The sequence below is a fragment of the Populus alba genome, chromosome 13, assembly GCF_005239225.2.
Source record: "Populus alba chromosome 13, ASM523922v2, whole genome shotgun sequence".
NCBI lineage: Eukaryota > Viridiplantae > Streptophyta > Magnoliopsida > Malpighiales > Salicaceae > Populus > Populus alba.
The window spans coordinates 2,756,702-2,763,022 of NC_133296.1; the positions used below are offsets into that span (position 1 = coordinate 2,756,702).

Below are 6,321 nucleotides of genomic sequence, written 5' to 3' on the forward strand. Positions count from 1 at the left end.
ATCAATTAAACCCATAAACATCCAAATTTGGGCTTCTCTCCTAAAAATTCAAAATTTCCTTCTCAATAGGGTTCTCATCCTTCAAGAATATATTGTCAAGAATCCAATCTTTGTATCTTTATACTCCTTGACCAATTTTCTGACCATTTTCCGAGCGCTTCTGCCTCTTGTCATTTTTCTAGCCTTCTTTGGCTATTTATTTTATTTTTTTGCGGGGACCCAAAAATGGGTTACAACAGTCGTAATCGCAAACGTCATGATCAATCTGTTTTTTTATTTATTTTGTTTCCATATTTGCCTTCCATGGTTTGCTGGGCTTTCATAAATCTTTAGATCTTCGCTCACTTGTTTAACATGGGCGTACTTTCAAGCCCTAACGCTGGCCTTTGTGTTTGATACATTTATAATTTTATTACAAGCTCTCCCACCATCATCAATGAGCTCAGCTGCTTTGTAAGTACACTCCAATGGATCATTTCCATGGATATAAAAACAGCTAAAGGCTGGAATTCAGTTTTCCCAATCCCAAATCTATCACTTTACTCACCACCACCACCGAGCCCTCCCCCTTTTGTTTTCTGCTCGTACAATTGCCATGCAAACAACCACAACCACCGCCTTAAATTGCCCTTCGTTTTCTCTCTATTTATCACCTAGCTGCTGCTGTACAGACTTTAAACAACGCTGGGAATGGAACCTGTGACCGTGGACGATTTGCTTAGGTTGTTTTTTATAAGCCAATAACTAATTAACTGTATTAATAAGGGAAGCTCCGGAGGGCTAAGGATGCCAACTAGCTAGGAGCAGGCTGAGTCCAGGCGATTAGGCAGACAATGCAGCCGAAAGTGCCAAGACAAACAGCAAGCCGAAGAATTACAAAGGTTAAGGCAGGCAAAACTACAGCGAGACTACGCGAGGAATGCCACAATTAACTTCATGGATTTGCTTATATTGAATATTTACGCAGTTGAAATCAAAGGATAATATAATTTATTATAAGTTAAAAACCCTTAAAAATAAGAATGTTTATGGCTAAAAAAACAACTAAATAGTTAATTTTTATTCATCAAAATTTATTTATAAAATATTAAAACTAGAAATCTTAATAGTACTGAATAGAAGGTAAAATAAAATAAGAAAAACTATTTCTTTTAAATAAAATAAAAAAACTAAAACAAATATATTATACTACTGAATAAAAAAAAAATCTTTCAAATGACTAAAATATATATGTATCTCAATCAAATTTCCAAATTTATAATCGTACTATATATATTCATCCCCTACCTAATAGTTTCACCAAAATAAATGCCAAAAATTATGTGCTAATAAAATGTGTAACCAATGTAGAGGCCCACTATTTAATGATCTCAACAGTCTTATTTACGCATATGACCATTTCCCACAGTCATAGCCGCTATTTTTTATTTCTTTTTATTAATCAATAAATATTGAAAGAGTACTTGTGTGTTCCTAATTTGATTTAATAGTTAACAATTATTTTTAATTTTTTAAAAATCAAAGAGATAAGTTTAATTATAATATATGAAACTCTATACGAGTTGAATTCAATAAATAGATCTATTTATAAATAATTTTAAACTAACAATGTCTTGGGAAATAACAAAACGTATTAAAACGATTAGATAATACATTGAGCACCTGTAATGCCTTTTTTTTTCTTTGTTGCAGGCTCAACAGATTTTGAGCTACAATTCCTGTTACATAAATATAATTTAAAAAATTGCAGTTGTTAATAATACTCAAAACGGTATCGGATATACAATTTAAGGCAAACATGTTGGCAGCATTCAAATTACAGCGGAAACAGGTTGTTGGATTGATTAAAGGGAGTGCCTGTCCTCCACGTTATTGATTTAGAACTTAATTTATAGATGTCAGTGCTCCCAGTAACTGCTTATAATTGTCTTTGTATGGTTCCATATAAAGAGAAAGAGAGGGAACAAACTTGCTGTCCAACCCACTTCACTATCTATCTTCATAAACACACAAGCTCATGTCCTTGAATCTTTAGCTAGAACTCCCTGCCTCCAAGTCTGATAACCAATTTCATCCCTCCTGGAAACACTCTTTGCCATGGATTTCTATGGCAGGAAATCTCTGTTTAGCTTCATAACTGAAGAGAGAAATGCACCACAAGAACTGAATGACCTAGAGCTTCAATTTAGCCCTCCGAGGCCTGTCAAGAATGCGCCTATTCAATTTAATGGAAGGGTGAATGCACCTATTCAAACTTCAGCTAACATGGCGGCCTATCAAGAAATGAATGACCAGGAGCTTCAGTTTAGCCCTCCAAGGCCTTCTACCACTCATTCCAGCAAGCTCACCCTGTTGCCACCATCTAGCCCCGAATCACCATGGACGCTCTCTCCTCATCGTACCCCATCACCTTCTCTTCTCTACCATTGCATAGCCTCGCTTCATCGACATGAAGGTAATATATACTCTATTGCTGTCTCGAAAGGAATAGTCTTCACCGGCTCCGAAAGCAACCGTATTCGTGCATGGAAGCAGCCGGATTGCATGGAAAGAGGTTATCTCAAGGCGAGATCTGGTGAGATAAGAGCCATTTTAGCTTATGGTAATATTCTTTTCTCTGCACATAAAGACCTTAAAATTCGAGTTTGGAACTTCGCAGTTTCAGATAATTTTAGAGCCAAAAAGGTCCTTACATTACCTAAAAGAAGCTCATTTCTTTTGTTTCCCAGACCTAACACACAACAACACAAGGATTGTGTTTCTTGCCTGGCTTATTATCATGCAGAAGGGACTTTTATACACTGGATCATATGACAAAACAGTTAAAGTTTGGAGGGTTTCTGACAAAAAAATGTGTAGATTCCTTTGTGGCTCATGAAGATAGTGTCAACGCTTTATTGGTGAACCAGGATGATGGGTGTGTTTTCACTTGCTCTGTTGACGGGTCAGTTAAACTATGGAGGAGAGTATATAGAGAGAATTCTCATACTCTAACCATGACACTGAAATTCCAACAATCACCTGTCAATGCCTTGGCCTTAAGCTCATCTTTCAACAATTGCTTTCTTTACTCAGGGTCATCGGATGGTACCATAAATTTCTGGGAGAAGGAGAAATTTTCTGGAAGGTTTAACCATGGTGGATTCTTACAAGGCCATCGTTTTGCAGTTCTTTGCCTAGTAGCTATAGAGAAGCTGCTATTTAGTGGCTCAGAGGATACAACCATTAGGGTTTGGAGGAGAGAAGAAGGAAGCTATCTTCATGAATGTCTAGCTGTATTAGATGGGCATAGAGGACCAGTGAGGTGCCTGGCTGCTTGTTTGGAGATGGAAAAGGTTGTGATGGGGTTTCTGGTATACAGTGCAAGCTTGGACCAAACTTTCAAGGTATGGAGGGTTAAGGTTTTGCCTGAAGAGAAAAGGTACTTGGATTATAGAGAAGTCAGTGATTCAAGGTCAAAGGTTATGGAATATGAGATGAGTCCTGTTCTGTCTCCTTCATGGGTAAAGAAGAAACTTAAAGGAGACTACTTTCAATAGATCATTCATGGTCATCGTCAAATTAAAGACTGAAAATTATGTTTCAATGTAGAATACTAGAATCTGTATACCTCGCTGCAATTGGAAGTATATATATCGTATTCTGAATATAATATTATATATGCTCTTGCAATTTGTGTGACATATCGCTTTAATTCCTCCAGACGGACCACTGCTTTCTGCACATGTCATTGGCATATATCTTTCTTTTCGTTGGAAGACGAGAATTTTTATAAAGTTGGCAACAGTGGATGGAAAACCAGAGAAATTAAAAATGAAGTAAGAAGCCTTGTAGTTAATGGCGCCTATTACTCCATGCACAACACCCTCCATGTTTCGTAGCATATCTATACCTCCACCGGTGTAGCTGAACCTCTCATTGTAGCTAGGAATTGATCCAAGTTGATGCTTTCTGAAAGAAAAGACAAAGAACAGGTTGATTTTTTCAAATAAAAATCTGTTCCTAACCTGTCAGAAGAATCATTGCGATACTCTTTTCTAAAATTTACCATAAACCAGGCCCTGAAATAAATCATGTAATGATTGAGGAACAAGCCATAAAAACAATCCCCGATATCTATGGATTCGGCTCTATAATGAGTTGACTCGCTGTAGGTAGCTAGGTCGTTTTCATGATCAAATTAAATCCAAAAGATATTATTGTGGGACTTTTTGTTTTTTTTTTCCGAGTTGTTTTTATATTCTTTTTCTAATTAGTTTTAATTATTTAGGTTGGTTTAGCCATTCTTTAAAGAGTTTTGTCATTTATTTTCTGAACAAATTTAAAAATTATTGAATTTTGGCATACATCAAAAACATATTTTCCTCGGTAATCTAGGACTGTAATCTTAATTCTAGAAAAAAATCTAATTTTTTTCACTATATAAAAATGGATAAAAATCAATGAAAATGCTAATAAAAAATATTTTATGGTGGTGCGAGTTAATTTCTTAAAACTCATACTAAGAAAAAAAAAATGAAAATCATCCACAGAATTTACAACGGATCGGAAGGAATGTTCCATCAACAATTTCAATTTTTTTAAAAACATTTTATTTCGTCAGTCATTTCTACTGCCAGTGAAATAAAAAAAAGCCAACAAGTTACTTTTATCCTGTATTTTTTTTATTTTAAAAGTATTTTTAAAAAAATTAAATTTTTTTTATTTTCTTAATTAAATTAATATTTTTTAGTGTTTTGATTTGATGAGCTATTATCAAAAATAATTTTTAAAAAATAAAAAAATATATTATTTTATTATATTTATTAAAAAAAAATTATTACCATACATCTAAACACACATAAAATGCGACCAGTATATATAAAGTGCAGTACTGCCATAATCGTGGTAGGTTCGATACACATGAAAACTTGGAATGTATAGACGTAGATGCCTAGCTTCGGTGTGTGTATTAATTAACTAGTTTTATGGGGTCCTGTAAATGGATGTAGATGTCTGCAAATTGTGAGCCATCAAATTCACCTGCATTGTACAGTTTGTGACAGCTCGCCCATCTATATTTAATGCTTGCATTTTCATTAATTTCTTGATCACCGTGAGTCCTCTCATATATATTATACTGAGTTGATGTGCTGTTTTCTCTGTAACCACAACTGTTTTGGGCAAGCATTTAATTTCTCTTTTCCTGTTGATTTGGAGGGGGGGGGGGGCATGAATGAATTATATCTAAGATACTACTAAATACAACAAAGACAAATACATAAATATTATATGTTCTCTCTCTCTCTCTCTCTCTCTCTCTTATATATATACACACACTAGTCATTTAACCTTCGCTTTTGTCATGAGTTATAATTATTATTTTTAAAAAAATATCAAAAAATACAATTTGCTTTAAAGTATTTTTTTAAATGAAAAATTCTAAGTGTAAATTGAAAAAGTTGATGTGATCATCTAATTAAAGAAATTAATAACCATTTATGAAAAAAAATTACTAACAATAACCAATAAACAAACTTCAAAAATAAATTGATAAGCAGGTTTCTTCAAAATGTTTCTTTACATAAAAAATTCAAAGTGTAAATAAAAAGTCTATGCAATCATCTACTTAAATAAATTGATAATTATTTATGTAAATAAAAAAATTGTTAACAATAACCAAGAAACAAATTGAAAAAAATGAGACATTCACTCTATTGTGTTTACTAAACTTATTTATTTAAATAAATAAAAGACAAATCCATCAAAAAAAACACTCATGACTTATGTCGCACGTGGCGGCGTCGCGGCGAAAAAAAAAATATTAGTTTTTTTTCCATTTTCTTATCTACAATGTAAATCTATCTATATCTATGGGGATACAAGAAAATATTGTCTTTTATGGGTGAAAAATGGAAAGGGAGTCGCCACCTAGTATTTTGGTCACTAGGAACCCTAACTGGTCTCAAAGATCGGGTACGGGGACTAGTTGCGTAAAGGGAAGGTATTAGCACCCCAAATACGCCTACCTAAGGTAAGCTGCATTGTTTTATTGTCTGATAAAATCTAAGGTATTTTTCGTGTTTTTCTAGTTGTTGGTCTGTCTATGGTTCAAGAAAAATTCCTCCTCGGTAAGAAAGGCTTTATCTTATCGGGTAAAATCCTAACCGTTCTAACGTCCATACCAAAATTTCATTAATAATATTTAGGAATACGTTTTACGTATAAATTCGTAATCCCAAATACTAAAAGAAAAAAAAAAAAAAAAAGATTTTTGATTTTTTTGAAATATTGGCCTAGTTCTCATGGCTTAAATAAACTGGTTATTAAAGCCAAAATGCA

The 6,321-nt window shown here is 33.7% G+C and overlaps 1 pseudogene; it reads left to right on the plus strand.

The window, feature by feature from the left end:
* The first annotated feature begins 1,879 nt into the window (after positions 1-1,879).
* LOC118061430 (protein JINGUBANG-like) lies at positions 1,880-3,815 on the plus strand (annotated as a pseudogene).
* Positions 3,816-6,321: the final 2,506 nt, after the last annotated feature.